The sequence below is a fragment of the Balaenoptera borealis genome (genome assembly GCF_965194805.1).
Source record: "Balaenoptera borealis genome assembly, chromosome: 3".
NCBI classification, from domain to species: domain Eukaryota; kingdom Metazoa; phylum Chordata; class Mammalia; order Artiodactyla; family Balaenopteridae; genus Balaenoptera; species Balaenoptera borealis.
In genome coordinates, this window is record NC_138866.1 from 156,538,813 (window position 1) to 156,557,448 (window position 18,636).

Genomic DNA, 18,636 nt, shown 5'->3' on the forward strand with positions numbered 1-18,636 from the left:
CTAGTGTATCTTTGAAAGCCTGGTATCATCTTTTTAGAGGGGTCTAATACCTGCTGTACAGTTTCAGGGCTGAGAATATCCTTCTCTTTATTTCTCATCTATTCCAACTCCCTCTTTTGTAGAAATAGAGAAAATAGTGAAAACTGGAAGGGTCTAAAAGGTCATCTTTGGAATTTGAGAATTCAGAGGTCTATTTAAAGTGGTATGGAGCTTGAGATAATAGCTCTGTGATTATGGGAAGTTATTTAACACATCTGAAAATTACTTTCCTCGAAAAATGGAATGGGGACTCCTATGGCATTTTTTGCTCCAATCTGGGTACCTATCACCTTCAACCTACTCTACATACATCACTAGAAGTGACATTATCAAAGCTATCCTTAGGTAGGGTACCACAGTTCCTAGCTATCTATCAGTTATCTCAAATGTTTCTTTCAAGTGGTTAAGTGTTTTCTTAACCTGTTTTGGTTTTATATTGTGATAGACTTGGGTTCTATTTCCTTTTCTGGAATGGTAGGTCACGGTAATTAGTATATTCTTCATAGAGTTATTGTGAGCATTATATAAAATAATCTCTGCGAAAGAGGATTACTATTTACTCCTTGGTTATATAAAGGGGTAATACAATTATTTGATAAGCAATGTCAGGTCATGTGATAATTCTTATGAATGATTAGTTTCCTTTCACAAGTGGAATTACCAAATCATAATAGTAGTCTCCATTCCGGTGTGTGATAAAAACTTTAGAATGGGAAGAAGGGGAACTAATGTGGAAATCCAGTATTTGAACATCATCATCAATGGCAACCAAAAAATTCTTAGCTTCATTATTTGCCTAATTGATTTAATTTAGAAAGGACAAATTGACTGAAATACACCTAAACAACTATTTAGTGATAAAGTCAGTGAGGGAATGAAAGTTCATTCCAAGTAAAAGAAACAAAAGACTAATTTAATCAAGGTTTTGACTAATGATACCGGAAAATATTGTAGTAAAAGTTTCTGCGCACAAGGAGTTAAAAGTTTCAAAATGACTGTTCTCTACCCACACACTGTCTGAGAATCAGGTCTCATGAGATTCATTTTTTCAGATGTAATCAATAGACTGTTGCACATTGTGCCCTAAACTACTTTGAAATTACAGTCACCTCATGAAGCAGTGCAGTTGTCTGCCTAGAAATATTTATATTTATATTTATAGTGGAATTGGTGCATGATTTCCATAGTGATAAAATGCAGTTATTTGAACTCCATTTTTCAGAAATGGCAGTGTTTAAAACTGTGTATATTCCTACTGGTTACAAGGTGTTCTATCTCAATGGCTAGTCATTTGTAGGACCACACACCCCACCTCTCAGCAATGTGATGCTGGATTTGAATTGAGAACTGGAAATGGCAGAAATTGTTTGGTGTGGCTCCTCCTGAGAGACACTCCAAGACTCCAATACCATCCAAACATTCTTGCAGGAATAAACCAAAGACTGAGGCTAACCCTACACAACTTTTGGCAGTTTCCATATGGCTCTGGAGAACACAGCAATGAGAACTTATTCCTACAGTGTATTGTCTTATCAGCAGAAACATTTCTCCAGTGCTTCTTGCTGAAAATCTTACCATTTATATATGATCAAAATGACTCAGTTATTATGATCAACCAGAACACATCTTTCATTTCACCTATTCAATAGAAGTTCAAAGGAAAAAGCCTTCCAAACAAACAAACGAAAACAGCTAAAAATTAATGGTGAGCAAGAAAAGCTATAAAAAGGGCTAGAAGATTAAAGATAGGGGCAGTTTAACGTAATGGCAAATTTTGTGTTCATGAACCACCTGGAATTACTCTGAAATGCTTTACCATGAAAGAGAACATTATTTAAATAATATTAACCAAAGACTTAAATGTGTAAAGGAGAGATTTAGGCTATATTAATATGTAAGGTGGCAAATATCTCTGAGAACGCTTTGACTGGCTTCATGTTAAATCTGTCCAATATTATTCAGCCACATACTGTACACTTGAGAGTTATGAAACCTTGATAGTGGAACTCCTCGATTCTGTGAAACTCCATTAATCTGTAAAGTGTTCTAGGAGCCTCCTATAAGGCACACCTAGGTGATGACTATCTTAGCAATCATCATATATTAATATATATCATCTCCTATGGTTCTCTCTATGGAGAACCCTGACTATTTCAGTTGGGAAGAGTGAGAGAATGAATTGAGAAAAATATCATACTTTTCAGGAAACCATGAAGGCTCACTGGAGGCGTGTGATCATGGTTTTTTAAAGTGAATCATAGATTTGTAGTTTTCTCACGTGCATTAGAGTATATGTTGCCTAGGTTTAGAATAAGATTTTGAAACTGTTTAAAAAATTTTTTTCTAAGTATCCTGGCAAAAAGAGGCAGGAGCAAAGGAGTTGAACATGTATGAAAAGGAAAGTTAATCATAGTCCATTCAGTCTAGTATAAAACTGGAAAAATTGTTACAATCATTTGAAGACCCAAGAAAATGATAAAAGACAGACTATCAATTGAGAACTGTGTACTCATGAGAAACTGCTACCATGTTGGGGAAGGATAATAAACCTGACTTGGTTGTCTAGGAGCACTCAAGAGCTTCCACCTAACCTTGGACAGAATTAAAGACAGCTTCTTTGTGCCTGGCAGAGAAAACCAAGCAGCTTTGCCAGCAAGAGGTAACAGACTCTGTTTGGGTGAGAAGCAAAACCCCAAAGCATTTATTTGTCTAAGGTGGAGGACTTGATACAGGGTGAGACTCTCCACAGCTTTACCAGCTGGTGTTGACAGACTCAGTTCAGGCATACAGCAGATACCCACAGCTTTCCTGGATGCTCTCTAAGGTCTTGAGTGGGAGCTGACAGCAGATCCTCTAGAAATGTAACTGAGAGGTCTTGGCAGTGAGAGAACCATGGAAGGGCTGAGATGAACCTTTAAGTGAGTCCCTCAGTCCACACACAGCTCCGGTGGCAGAGGGTAGAAACATGCAAGCTCAGGGTGTCTAAGCATAACTGCCCAAATAATTAGATGACAATAAATTGCATTACAAGGGCGGCCTCCAGGGAGCTAGGGAAAAGAAGAATGGAAAAGCCAAGACATCACATCATATACCAGGAGCTGTGCTCATGGGCCAGACCAGACATTTTATTTTATTTTATTTTATTTTAATAAATTTATTTATTTATTTATTTTGGGCTGCGTTGGGTCTTCATTGCTGCGCGCGGGCATTCTCTAGTTGCAGCAAGCGGGGGTGGGGGCTACTCTTCGTTGTGGTGCGTGGGCTTCTCATTGCAGTGGCTTCTCGTTGCAGAGCACGGGCTCTAGGTGCGCGGGCTTCAGTAGTTGTGGCTCATGGGCTCTAGAGTGCAGTCTCAGTAGTTGTGGCGCACGGGCTTAGTTGCTCCACGGCATGTGGGATCTTCCTGGACCCGGGATCGAACCGGTGTCCCCTGCATTGGCAGGCTGATTCTTAACCACTGCGCCACCAAGGAAGTCCCCAGACCAGACATTTTAGTTTAAGTCAAGGCATATTCATAAAGTAAGGAAGCAACAACCCTCAGAAAAATAAAACAGAATACCACGTTGTCTGATACATTATTTATGATGTCAGGTTCTCAACCCAAATTCTTAGCTATGCAAAGAAACAGAAATGTGTGATTATAATTAAGAAAAATATCAGCCACTAGAAACTGAAATCAAGTGGACACAGATGTTGGGTTTAGCAGACAGAAACTTGAAAGCAGATGCTACAAAAATGGTCAAGTAACTGAATGAAAATACGTTCAAATGATTAAAGCAATGTATTCTGATAGGTAATAAACCATTAGGAAAAATAAAAAGAAATAGGATCTATAAAAAAGGAAACAAATGTTAATTCGGAGCTAAAAATTAAAGTGACTTAAATGATAAGTTAATGAATTGGTCTCAACAATAGATTTGAGTTAGCAGAAGAATCAGTGAATTTGAGGATATGTAAATAAAAATTATATAACTCAAAGTATAGTATGAAAAAATATTGATGGAAATATGGATGGGAAATGTCAAGCATTTAAAAATATGTATAAATGACAAACTAGAGAAGAAAGATAAGGGGCAGAAAAAGTATTTGAAGAAATGATGACCAAAATTTTCCAAATTTGGTTTAAAATAAAATTACTTTAAACATCAAAGATGCTCAATGAACCTCAAGTAGTATAAGCACAAAGGGAACCACACCTAAATTCATCATAGTCAAATGGCTGAAAGACAAGGTTGAAGACAAAATCTTAAGAGCAACAAGAGAGAAAGGACACATTATATTTTGGGGACAGCAAGAAGATTAGCACTGATTTCTCATCATCAAAATGGAGACCAGCAGGCAGCAGAAATACTTATTCAAAATCCTGAAAGAAAAAATTAAAATGTTCAACCAAGATGTTTATATTTTGTGAAACTACCATCAAACACGAAGATGAAATTAAGGCATTTTAACATAAAACCTGAAAGAATCCATTTCTAGCAGGCATACATTACAGGAAAAACTAACAATGAATAAATCAGGACAAGTGAGAGTGGCGGAGCTGAATGAATGTAAATAGAATGATCATAGTAGACATTACTGACTGATGGCATTCAAAAAACAGATGGAAATGAGTAAGGGATTGAGCCATAGAAATATCCAGAGTGGGGTGTGGGTTCAACATTTGAAAATCAATCAATCTAATAAACTACATTAACAGAATAAAGAAAAAACCACATATGATTGTCTCAATGCAGAGAAACCATTTGGCAGAACCCAACATATTTTCATGACAAAAACACTCAACAAACTAGAAATGAAAGAAGAACACTTCAAAATAATAAAGGTCATATATGAAAAAGTTACAGCCAGTTTTATACTTGAAGACTGAAAAACTTTTCTTCTAAGATCAGGAAGAAGACAAGGATACCTTCTTTAACCACTTCTAATCAACATAGTATTGGAAGTTCTGGCCAGAGTAATTTGGAAAAAAAGAGAAATAACCAAATTAGAAAGAAGAAAGAAAAATTATCTCTTTTTGCGGATGATATAACCTTGTATGTAAAATACACCAAAGATTACACGCACACACACACACACCCCTGTTAGAACTATTAAAGGAATTGCAAAATGTTAGGATACAAAATTACACACAAAATCAGTTGTGTTTCTACATAGTAATTAATTTACAGTCACATAAAAAAGAATAAAATCCTTAGGAATAAATTTAACCAAGGAGGTAAAAGACTTGTATGCTAAAAACTGTAAAATGTAGCTGAAAGAAATTTGAAAAAGACACAAAGATATGTAAAGGCATCTGGCATGAATTGGAGGATTTAATATTTTTAAGATGTTAATACTATCTAGAATGATCTATAGATTCAATGCAATCCCTATCAAAATCCCAATGACGTTTTTGCAGAAAAAGGAAAAAAATCATCCTTAAATTCACTTGAAATCTCAAGGAACCTCAAATAGCCAAAACAATCTTGAAGAAGAAGAAAAAAGTTGGAGGTCTCACGGTTCCTAATTTCAAAACTTAATACAAAGCTACAGTAATCAAAACAGTGTTGTACTGGCAGAAAGAAAGACATATAGACCAATGAAATAGAATAGAGAGCTGAGAAATAAACCCTCACATACATGGTCAAATGATTTTTGGCAAGGGTGCCAAGACTATTCAAAGGGGAAAGGACGATCTTTTCAACAGATGGTGCTGTAAAAATTGGATAGCCACATGCAGAAGAATTAAGTTTGACCCATATACAAAAATTAATTCAAAATGGATGAAAGACCTAAACATAAGAGCTAAAACTATAAGATCTTAGAAAGACGCATAGGGGAAAAATCTTCCTGACACTGGATTTGGTAATAAATTCTTATACATTATACAGGAAACTCAGACAACAAAAGAAAAAATAGAGAAACTGGACCTTTTTTAAAATTAAAAACTTTTGAGCATCAAGAGACTTGATCAGCCAAGTGAGACAGCCCACAGGAAAGAAAATATTTACAAATCATATATCTGATGGGATTAATATTCAGAATAAATAACTCCTACAGCTCAACAACAACAGCAAAAATCAAGCAACCTAATTCAGAAATGAGTAAAAGACTTGAATAGACATTTCTCCAAAGAACAAATGGCCAATAAACACATGAAAAGTTGTTCAACATCACTAATCATTAGGGAAATGCAAATCAAAACCACCATGAGATACTACTTAGCAACTGTAAGATGACTTTTACACACAACCCTCCCCCACCAAAACCATAAATTAACGAGTATTGGTGAGGATATGGAGAAGTAGGAACCCTTGTGTATTCCTGTTAGGAATGTAAAATGGTGCAGCCACTGTAGAAAACAGTATGGCTGTTTCTCAAAAAACCATTGAATTACCATAAGATCCAGCAATTATGCTTCTGTGTATATACCCAGAATATTTTTTTTTTTTTTTTTTTATAAATTTATTTATTTTATTATTTTTATTTTTGGCTGTGTTGGGTCTTCGTTTCTGTGCGAGGGCTTTTCTCTAGTTGTGGCGAGCCGGGGCCACTCTTCATTGCGGTGCGCAGGCCTCTCACTGTCGTGGCCTCTCTTGTTGCAGAGCACAGGCTCCAGACGTGCAGGCTCAGTAATTGTGGCTCACGGGCCCAGTTGCTCCGCGGCATGTGGGATCTTCCCAGACCAGGGCTCGAACCCATGTCCCCTGCATTGGCAGGCAGATTCTCAACCACTGTACCACCAGGGAAGCCCTATACCCAGAATATTGAAAGCAGATTTTCAAACAGGTATTTCTACACCAGTGTTTATAGCAGCATTATTTACAGTAGCCAAAAGATGGAAGCAACCCAAGTGTCCATCAGTAGATGAATGGGTAAACAACATGTTATATATACCTACAATGGAATATTATTCAGCTTTAAAAAAAGAATGAAATTCTGCCACATGCTATAATATGGATCAATCTTGAGGACACTATGATAAGTGAAAAGTGAAATAAGCCAAAAGCAATAGGCAAATATTATGTGATTCCACTTCTTTGAGGTAACTGAAATAGTCAAATTCATAAAGATAGAAAGTAGCACAGTGGTTGCCAGGGGATAGGGGAAAGGGGAAATGGGAAACGGGGAGTTATTGTTTAATGGGGACAGAGTTTCTGTTTGTCAAATGAAAAGAGTTCTGGAGATGGATATGGTAGTAATGGTTGCACAACAGTGTGAATGTACTTAATGTCATTGAACTGTGCACTCAAAAATGATTAAAATGGTAAATTTTATGTTATGCATATTTTACCCCAATTAACAAAATAAATATCCAGGGGAAGATTATTCCACATAGACCGATAGGTGGCAAAAGCAGAAACAGGGAGACTGGTGATGGAGCTACTTCAGTTATCATGCACAAAATAGTGGTGATTTAGACTAATGAGTTCATAGAGGTTATGGTGAAAATAGTTGGATTCTGGTTATATTTTGAATATAGAGCCTATAGGATATGCTCATGAATTACATGCAAGTGAGAGGAAGCACCATTCAGTGACAACTCAAGTTTCTTTTAGCCTCAGCAACTGGAAGGATGGAGTTTCCATTAATTGAAATGAAGAACACTGTGGGAGACTGGGAGACATGAATTAAAAACAGAGGAAACTAGTGTTCTGTGGACAAGTTTAGAAACACTTGTTTAAATATAGGGCAAACAACGAAGAGACTTTATTTGGGAACCCCAAATAAGGCATCTGATCCATTTAAGAGCTGTTACACTATCTGATGAGTGTGTAAGCTGATGGAAGTGGTATTGTCACTCTCAGGCCATTGTACATGGACAAAGGCTCCAAAGTTAATTAGACATTTTGATTTCTGGTCTCTTCTTTATTCTTAATTATTGCAGCAGAGAATTGTAGTGTGAAGTTGCTTAGGCAGTGAGAAATGTTGGCTGAGAATGAAAAGCAAGAACACTGTCATAGTGTAGCCTCATTCAGTGAGCAAGAAAGAAACGTGCACAAAATCTTATGTCCTGTTGTAATAGATTTTATTCTGTAAAAACAGGAACATGAGGAATAAGGTATACTACACTGTGTAAAAGCGCACTAGATGTAATATATAAGTAAACAGCTCAATAAATTATCAGAAGACATCAAGTCTTGTGCAACCACAATTCCCATGGCCAGCCCCAGAAAGCCCTCTTAGGCATCCTCCCAACCATGAGCGCCTGCCTCCAGAGGTAAACATCATGCTGATGGCAACACCATAGTTCCATTGCATGTTTTAGAAGCTACATATAAATGAAATATGGTGGAATAATTTTACCTGGATTATTTTATTCAAGAGTATGATTATTCAAGATTAGATGCCTATAGCTGTAATTTAAAAGTTCTCAAGTTACTCTATTCCATTTCCTGAGTATGCTATATTTCTTTATTCTACTTTTGGTGGAGATATTGATCAGTTTTCACTTTTGTCTATTATGCATATTGCTGATACAAACATTGTCTCTTCATGCACATGTATGTGCATTTCTAATTGACAGTGGGCCTAGCTAGGAGTAGAATGGCTGTAGCATAGCATAGGCACATGGACAGACCGATGGATGGTTCACACTCCTATCAGTGGTGTATAAGAATTCTTTTTGCCTCACATTCTTGGCAACTCTATGTATGCTCTGTATTTTTCATCTCAGGCATTCAAGAGTGTGTATAGTGGTATCTGTTGTTAAATTTGTATTTGCACGGTTTCTAATATTAAGACATTTAAAATATATAAATATGTGCCTATTGCCCTTTGAATTTTCTAGTTTTAAATTGTATGTTCAAACCTGTTGCCCATTTGTTTATTTCATTGTCTGAATTTGTTTTTAACATGCATATTTTATATATTTTGAATACATGAACTTTGTCAGTTACATGTGTTGAAATATATTCTCCCACTCTGTGGCTTTCCCTTTTGATTATTTTAATGGTGACTTCTGAGAACAGAAAATCCAGTCTTAAAGCATGCGATTTTTCAGTTTTCTCTTTATGTTTATGATTTGGGGTTTTCCAAGCATTTTTTTTACTACCTCTAGCTCATAAGGATAGTTTCTTTTATAGCTTCTGAAGATTTTATTCTTTTCCTTCAACCTCTGAGTTCTATTTTCTGTATGAAATGAGGTGAAGATCACATTTCTTTTTTTTTTTTTTCTGAATGACTATGCAATTGGTGCATCACCAGTTACCCAAAGTTCATCTTTTTCCCACTTGTTCACAGTACCAAAATTGTCCTAACCCAGAGGCCAAAAGATGTAAGGGTATGTTTCTAGACATGCTGTTTTATTGCATTAGTTCCTCTGCTTATCTCTGTACCAAATCCACTGTCTTAATTACTGTAACTTTGCAATGTGTTAATGTATGGGAGAGTTAATCTTCCATTCTTGTTTGTTTTTTTTTAAATAGATCTTTATTGGAGTATAATTGCTTCACAATACTGGGTTAGTTTCTGTTGTACACCAAAGTGAATCAGCCACATGCATACATATGTCCCCATATCCCCTCCCTCTTGAGCGTCCCTCCCATCCTCCCTATTCCACCCCTCTAGGTCATCGCAAAGCACCAAGCTGATCTCCCTGTGCTATGCTGCTGCTTCCCACTAGCTAACTATTACGTTCGGTAGTGTATATATGTCGATGCTACTCTCACTTCGCCCCAGCTTCCCCCTCCCACCCCGTGTCATCAAGTCCATTCTTTATGTCTACATCTTTACTCCTGCCCTGCAACTAGGTTCATCAGTACCATTTTTTTTTTTTAAGATTCCATATATATGCGTTAGCATATGGTATTTGTTTTTCTCTTTCTGACTTGCTTCACTCTGTATGACGGACTCTAGGTCCATCCACCTCACTACAAATAACTCAATTTCATCTCTTTTTATGGCTGAGTAATATTCCATTGTATATATGTGCCACGTCTTCTTTATCCATTCATCTGTCGATGGACATTTAGGTTGCTTCCATGTCCTGGCTATTGTAAATAGTGCTGTAATGAACATTGTGTTACATGTCTCTTTTTGAATTATGGTTTTCTCAGGGTATATGCCCAGTAGTGGGATTGCTGGGTCATATGGTAGTTATATTTTTAGTGTTTTAAGGAAGCTCCATACTGTTTTCCATAGTGGTTGTATCAATTTACATTCCCACCAACACTGCAGGAGGGCTCCCTTTTCACCACACCCTTCCCAGCATTTATTGTTTCTAGATTTTTTGATAATGGCCATTCTGACCGGCATGAGGTGATACCTCATTGTAGTTTTGATTTGCATTTCTCTAATAATTAGTGATGTTGAGCATCTTTTCATATTCTTCTTGGCCATCTGTATGTCTTCCTTGGTGAAATGTCTATTTAGGTCTTCTGTCCATTTTTTAACTGGATTGTTTGTTTTTTCGATATTGAGCTCCATGAGCTGTTTGTATATTTTGGAGATTAATCCTTTGTCTGTTGTTTCATTTGCAAATATTTTCTCCAGTTCTGAGGGTTGTCTTTTTGTCTTGTTTATGGTTTCCTTTGCTGTGCAAAAGCTTTTAAGTTTAATTACGTCCCATTTGTTTATTTATGTTTTTATTTCTGTTACTCTAGGAGGTGGGTGAGAAAGATCTTGCTGTGGTTTATGTCAAAGAGTGTTTTTCCGATGTTTTCCTCTAAGAGTTTTATAGTGTCTTGTCTTACATTTAGGTCTTTAATCCATTTGGAGTTTATTTTTTGTGTATGGTGTTAGGTAGTGTTCTAATTTCATTCTTTTACATGTAGCTGTCCAGTTTTCCCAGCACCACTTGTTGAAGAGGCTGTCTTTTCTCCACTGCATGTTCTTGCCTCCTTTGTTGGACATTAGGTGACCATATGTGCATGGGTGTATCTCTGGGCAACTATCCTGTACTATTGATCTATATTTCTATTTTTGTGCTGGTCTCATACTGTCTTGATTACTGTAGCTTTGTGGTAAAGTTTGAAGTCAGGGAGCCTGATACCTCCAACTCCGTTTTTATTTCTCAAGATTGCTTTGGCTATTTGGGGTCTTTTGTGTTTCCATACGAATTGTAAAGTTTTTTGTTCTAATTCTGTGAAGAATGCCATTGGTAGTTTGATAGGGATTGCATTGAATCTGTAGATTGCTTTGGGTAGTATAGTCATTTTCACAGTATTGATTCTTCCAATCCAAGAACATGGTATATTTCTCCATCTGTTTATGTCATCTTTGATTTCTTTCATCAGTGTTTTATAGTTTTCTGAGTACAAGTCTTTCACCTCCTTAGGCAGGTTTACTCCTAGGTATTTTATTCTTTTTGTAGCAATGGTAAATGGGATTGTTTCCTTAATTTCTCTCTCTGATTTTTTGTTATTGGTGTATAGGAATGCCAGAGATTTCTGTGCATTAATTTTGTATCCTGCAACCTTACCAAATTCATTGATTAGTTCTAGTAGTTTTCTGGTGACATCTTTAAGATTTTCTCTGTATAGTATCATGTCATCTGTAAAGAGTGACAGTTTTACTTCTTCTTTTCCAATCTGTATTGCTTTTATATCTTTTTCTTCTCTGATTGCCATGGCTAGGACTTCCAAAATTATGTGGAATAAGAGTGGTGAGAGTGGACATCCTTGTCTTGTTCCTGATCTTAGTGTAAATGCTTTCAGTTTTTCACCATTGATTATAATGCTTGCTGGGGTTTGTTATATATGGTCTTTATTATGTTGAGATAGGTTCCCTTTATGCCCATTTTCTGGAGAGTGTTTATCATAAATGGTTGTTGAATTTTTTCAGAAGCTTTTTCTGCATCTATTGAGATGATCATATGGTTTTTATTGCTTAATTTGTTAATGTGGTGTATCACGTTGATAGATTTGTGTGTATCGAAGAATCCTTGCATCCCTGGTATAAATCCCACTTGATCATGGTGTATGATCCTTTTAATGTGTTGTTGGTTTCTGTTTGCTAGTATTTTGATCAGGATTTTTGCATCTATGTTCATCAGTGATATTGGCCTATAATTTTTTTTTGTGATGTCTTTTTCTGCTTTTGGTATCAGGGTGATGGTGGCTTTGTAGAATGAATTTGGGAGTGTTTCTCCCTCTGCAATTTTTGGAAGAGTTTGAGAAGGATCGGTGTTAGCTCTTCTCTATATGTTTGATAGAATTCACCTGTGAAGCCATCTGGTCCTGGACTTTTGTTTGTAGGAAGATTTTTAATTATGGCTTCAATTTCATTACTTGTGGTAGGTCTCTTTATATTTTCTAATTCTTCCTGGTTCAAACTTGGAAAATTGTACCTTTCCAAGAATTTGTCCATTTCTTCGTGGTTGTCCATTTTATTGGCATATAGTTATTTGTAGTAGTCTCTTATAATCCTTTGTATTTCTGCAGTGTCAGTTGTGATTTCTCCTTTTTCATTTCTAATTTTATTGATTTGCATCCTCTCCCTTTCTTTCTTGATGAGTCTGGCTAAGGGTTTGTCAATTTTGTTTATCTTCTCAAAGAACCAGCTTTTAGTTTTATTTATCTTTGCTATTGTTTTCTTCATTTCTATTTCATTTATTTCTGCTCTGATCTCTATGATTTCTTTCCTTCTACTGACTTAGGGTTTTCTTTGTTCTTCATTCTCTAGTTGTTTTAAGTGTAGGGTTAGATTGTTTATTTGAGATTTTTCTTGTTTCTTGATGTGAGATTGAATTGCTATAAACTTCCATCTTAGAACTGCTTTTGCTGCTTCCCATAGGTTTTCAGTCATCGTGTTTTCATTGTCTTTTGTTTCTATGTATTTTTAAAGCTCTTTGAATTCTTCAGTGATCTCTTGGTTATTTGTAGCGTATTGTTTCGCCTTCATGTATTTGTGTTTCTTAGAGTTTTTTTCCCTGTAATTGATTTCCAATCTCATAGTGTTGTGGTCAGAAAAGATGCTTGATATGAATTCAGTTTTCTTAAATTTTCTGAGGCTTGATTTGTGACCCAAGATGTAATCTGTCCTAGAGAATGTTCCATGTGCAGTTGAGAAGAAAGTGTATTCTGCCACTTTTGGGTGGAATGTTCTATAAATATCAGTTAAATCTATCTGGTCTGTTGCGTCATTTAAAACTTGTGTTTCCTTATTTATTTTCTGTTTTATGATCTGTCCATTGGTGTAAGTGGGGTGTTAAAGTCCCCTACTATTATTGTGTTATGTTGATTTATCCTTTCATGGTTGTTAGCATTTGCCTTATGTATTGAGGTGCTCCTGTGCATAAACATTTATAATTGTTATGTCTTCTTCTTGGAGTGAGCCTTTGATCATTATGTAGTGTCCTTCCTTATTTCTTATAACAGTCTTTATTTTAAAATCTATTTTATCTGATATGAGAATTGCTACTCCAGCTTTCTTTTGATTTCCATTGGCATGGATATCTTTTTCCATCCCTTCACTTTCAGTCTGTAGTGTCCCTACGTATGAAGTGGGTCTCTTGTAGACAGCAAATATATGGGTCTTGTTTTTGTATCCATTCAGCCAGTCTTTGTCTTTTTGTTGGGGCATTTAATCCATTTACATTCAAGGTTGTTATCGACATGTATGTTCCTATTACCATTTGCTTAATTGTTTTGTGTTTGTTTTTGTGGGTCTTTTTCTTCTGTGTTTCCCGCCTAGAGAAGTTTCTTTAGCATTTGTTGTAAAACTGGTTTGGTGGTGCTGAATTCTCTTAGCTTTTGCTTGCCTGAAAAGCTTTTGATTTTTCCATTGAATCTGAATGAGATTCTTGCTGGGTAGAGTAATCTTGGTTGTAGGTTTTTCTCTTTCATTACTTTAAGTATATCCTGCCACTCTCTTCTGGCCTGCAGAGTTTTCTGCTGAAAAATCAGCTGAAAACCTTATGGGGATTCCTTTGTAAGTTATTTTTTTGTTTTCCCCTTGCTGCTTTGAATATTTTTTCCTTGAATTTAATTTTTGTTAGTTTGATTAATAAGTATCTAGTTGTGTTTTTCCTAGAGTTTATCCTGTATGGGACTCTCTGTGCTTCCTGGATTTGGGTGACTATTTCTTTTCCCATGTTAGGGAAGTTTTCAACTATAATCTCTTCAAATATTTTCTCAGACCCTTTCTTTTTCTCTTCTTCTTCTGGTACTCCTATAATTTGAATGTTGGTGTGTTTAGTGTTGTCCCAGAGGTCTCTGAGATTGTCGTCAATTCTTTTCATTCTTTTTTCTTTATTCTGCTCCTTGGCAGTTATTTCCACCATTTTGTCTTCCAGCTCACTTATACGTTTTTCTGCCTCAGTTATTCTGTTATTGATTCCTTCTAGTGTATTTTTCATTTCAGTTATTGGGTTGTTCATCTCTGTTTGTTTGTTCTTTAGTTTTTTAGGTCTTTGTTAAACCGCTTTTGTATTTGTTCAGTCTGTGCCTCCATTCTATTTCCGAGATTCTGGATCATCTTTACTATCATTACTCTGAATTCTTTTTCAGGTAGATTGCCTATTTCCATTTCATTTGTTTGATCTTGTAGGTTTTTACCTTGCTCCTTCATCTTTGACATATTTTTTTGCCGTCTCTTTTTTTTTTTTTTTTTTATGAGTGGGATTGTGTTCCTGTCTTACTTGCTGTTTGGTCTGAGGCTTCCAGCACTGGAGTTTGTAGGCTGTTGGGTAGAGATGGGTCTTGGTGCTGAGATGAGGACCTCCGTGAGACCTCACTCCAATGAATAGTCCCTGGGCTCTGAGGTTCTCTGTTAGTCCAGTGGCTCGGACTCAAAACTCCTACCACAGGAGCTTCGGACTGACACCCGCCTCATGCACCAAGATCCTGCAAGCTGCTTGGGGTGGAGAAAAAAAAAAAAGGAGAACAAATAATAAAGTAAAAAATAAAATTAGGCTAGGAAGCTAACAGATATGTTAGAAAGAGTATAAAAATAAAAATATAGATGAATTGACAACCAGAAGGTACAACAGTACCACAATAGTAAAAAAAAAAAGCAGGAGGGTAAAGAAAAAAAAAAAGGGGAAAAAGGCCTTGGCTGTGGAGGGCGGGGCCTATGCTTAGGACCCACAGGACTGGAAAAGGTCCTGGGGGCTGTGGGGGCTGGGGCTTAGGCTCAACAGAACAGAAGGGGCCCAGGTGTGCCCCCTACGCCTGGTCTCAGAGGGCGGGGGACTTCACCTGGGAGCCCAGCAGGCTTCCTGAGGTTGAGTGGGTGGGGCAAATGCCCTCCTCTCCTCTCCTGCTCTTCCAGTCCTGGAGGGCCCCTCCCACCTGCTTCTCCTGATCTCCCCAGCCTCCCTCCTATGCCCCCAGGCCCAATGCCCCCAGGGTTGGTGGGGAGCTTGGAGGGCAGGGGATCGGCCTGGGAGCTCAGCAGGGTCCCTGTGCCCAAGTGGGCAGGGCAGTCACCCTCTGCTCCTCTCCTGCTCCTTCTGGAAGGCCCCTCTTGCCTGCCTCTTCTGATCTCCCCGGCCTCAGGGGCACCGATCCTATCTGGCCTCCATTTCCTCTCCCCTCCTCAGTCCCCCCACGTCCTACCGGTTGGAAGTTCCACCTGTCTCCTTGGTCGTCAGGGTCCTCCACCAGTGGCCGGCGGGTGTCCTAGTTGTGGGGAGACGCTAACTAGGAGTCTTCCCACACTGCCATCTTGACTCTCAGTCTGTACCACATCTCCTTTTCCCATCCTTGTTTTGAAGATATGTCTTTAAGAATATCTTTATTATTCCTGGTGCTTCATATTTCCATATGTATTTCTTATTTAGATGCTCATTTAAAGGACAAACAAATGCTGAAACTTATTATGGGGAATTACATTGAATTTATGAGTTAATTTGTGAAGAATTCACATTTTTTTCAGTTTGCCTACTAATCTGTGAAAACACTGTATCCTTCATTTAATTTATATGTCCTTTAATTATTTTCAATCACATTTACAGATTTTGGTATAAAATTCTTGACTATCTTTTTCTATATACTCATGGTTATTAAATATTTAGGTAGTATTGTACATGTTATTTATTTTAAAGTTTCAGTTTCTCTTCATTTGTATTATTTAAATTTGATTATTTTATATTAAATTTTAATACATTTTCTGTACCTTTTACTGAACTTTTTAAGTGCAGAACCATATAGACTGTGGATAATGAGAGTTTTATTTCTTTGTTTTAAAGGCTTATATATTCCATTATTAGTTTGTGCCTTATTGGATGGGCTAACAGTTCAGTAATACACAAAATAAATGTGGTGAGAGAGGCATCCTGGTCTCAGTTTCAGAGAGAAAGCTTTCAACATTTATCTATTAAATATGTTGTTTCCCTTGAGTGTTTTGTACATACTCTTCCTTTATCAGACTAAGGAAGTGTAATTTGATTTTTAGATTGGTGACTTTTTTATTATGAATAGCTTTTCAATTATATCAATTTCATGTTCTTATGAATATGTATGTAATATATATATGAGGTTAGCTTTTAATATTCCATTATTATCATGTCTCTATTAAGATTTGGTATCAAATTTTTGCCAGTATGTAGAACTGGTTAGAATGTATTTAACAGTTGTCTATTTTCTGGGCAATTCTGTGAAATATTGGCACAATTCTTTCACTAAATATTTGGTAAAATTCACAAGTATAGTGTCTGAGGTCTAGAATTTTTCTTTGTGGGAATATAATTTTAATAATTCAGTTTATTTAAAATTATATGATGATTTAGATTTCTGTCTCTATTTGGTCAGGCTTTATGAGGTATATTAATATTTTTCTAAGAGTTAATCTATTTATACTCCAGAATCATTGCCATTTTCTCTAATATGTTGTTATTATCTCTCTCTTTTTTTTTTAACCATGTCCCAAGGCTTGTGGGATCTTAGTTTGGCAACCAGGGATCAAACCCCTGCCCCCTGCAGTGGAAGCAGGGAGTCTTAACCACTGGACTTCCGGGGAAGTCCCTGTTGTTATTATCTTTGTTGACATCTTTGAGATTAATAATCACGTACATTGTCATTTTTGATATAGTTTCTATTTTCTGTCTTTTTTCTTGATCAGTGTTCCCAGGGGTTTATCAGTTTTATTAATTTTTTTCAAAGAGCTAATTCTAGATTTCATTGACATGAAATTAACATGTTAGAACATGTTCTAAACATGGTTAGAGCGTGTTTGTATGATATTTCATTGGTTTCTATCCTTTTATATTTTATTCTTTTTATTTTTTCTTGAAAATTAATTACATAAATACTTATATAAAGTTTAAAAAGAACAATAAATTAACTTTAAAGCTTCATATTAAAATTTTGGAAAAGCCAGTTTTCAGTTCATAATATTTTCTAATACCCTTCATACTTGCTCTTTACCCTGTGGGTAATTTAGAAGTAGTCTCCTTAATTTCTGAATTTATGGTGTTGATGTAGAAGTATTGCATGATTTACAGAGTGTTCAGAAAAATATACTCTGTAAGATTTTAACCTTTGAAGTGTGTTGAATGTTACCTGACATTATTGGAAGCAAAAAATTGTCATAATACTTTTGCAGATGGTTTATTCATTAAAGAATATATGCAGTAAATATATAGGAGTAAAACATTAAAAAAAATCTCTGGTGTCTAAATGTTTGCAAATGTTATAAAAATAGGAAAAAAGTAAACTTATAGACATTAAATAATAACTGAAAAATTATGAGTGGTAGAGTAATGGTTGAATGTTTTGAGTATGTAAGATAAATGCAAGTATTTTACAAATGGCTGAAATCTAATTTTTTTCTGTTATTAAAGTATATATATTCAATCAAGGCTGAACTCTTTGGAATTTGTTGTGCAGGCATGGGCCATGTCTTTTAAATAGATCCACTACGTAATGCTTTTCAAAAGTGTAGAGAATAGCTCATAGCATTAGTAGAAAACACTCTTTTGTTGTGATTAGATTTTATTATGTTAAAGTAAACATTGATCCCTTCATTTCTGATAATAGCCTAGAGAAATTTGGTAGGCAGCAGGTTATTCTAGACCCATTCTAAGAATCAGGAGAGCAGGGATGAGAATGTGATAGTGCAAGGCAATTTGGGAGATAGTGATCATGAAATCTTACATTTCAGTATTCTAACGGAGGAGGAGAAGGAAAGTAACAGGAAGGAAAACAGACATCGAGAGGTGAGATTTTATGTTTGCTCACCCCTCTATATTTTACCTGGTGGACTAGTTGAAAATAAATCATGAAACAATTGGGCTATTTTCCTTATTTCTATATATTATGAAAAATAATTTGTTTTTTCTTAGTCCTAATTTATTTTATACTTTATAAACAGTGTGATACAAAAGCCCAACTATTGGAAGAAAAGATTAATTGAACAGTACAAAAGAAGTAAACCATTGTAAAAATTTAGAATAATAATTCAACCTAATTAAGTTTATTGAGTTTAAAACGGTATGCAGATGGGAAGTGGAATACTGGTCATTTGAGACCGTCTCACTCCAGAAACTAGACACAGTCTTTTTATTAAGTGTACTGCTTTGTTCTTAGTCATCGTTGCACACTTTAACTGGGTCTGGACAGTAGGAAATATAGTAATTCTTAGAGGGCAGTGAGAAGATGCTGAATATGGTGGGAAGTACAGTGGGCATGAAAATAACTTTCTGATAATGGAGGTAGAAGGAAATTATCTAGG

General features: G+C 36.1%; 1 long non-coding RNA gene across 1 annotated transcript in view; it reads left to right on the forward strand.

The window, feature by feature from the left end:
* Positions 1–18,636, forward strand: part of LOC309625972 — a 264,883-nt gene that overhangs the window by 60,067 nt on the left and 186,180 nt on the right. Inside the window, exon 2 of the long non-coding RNA XR_014242856.1 lies at positions 9,731–18,121. This is a non-coding gene — a long non-coding RNA (uncharacterized lncRNA). The remainder of the gene's footprint in view (positions 1–9,730; positions 18,122–18,636) is intronic.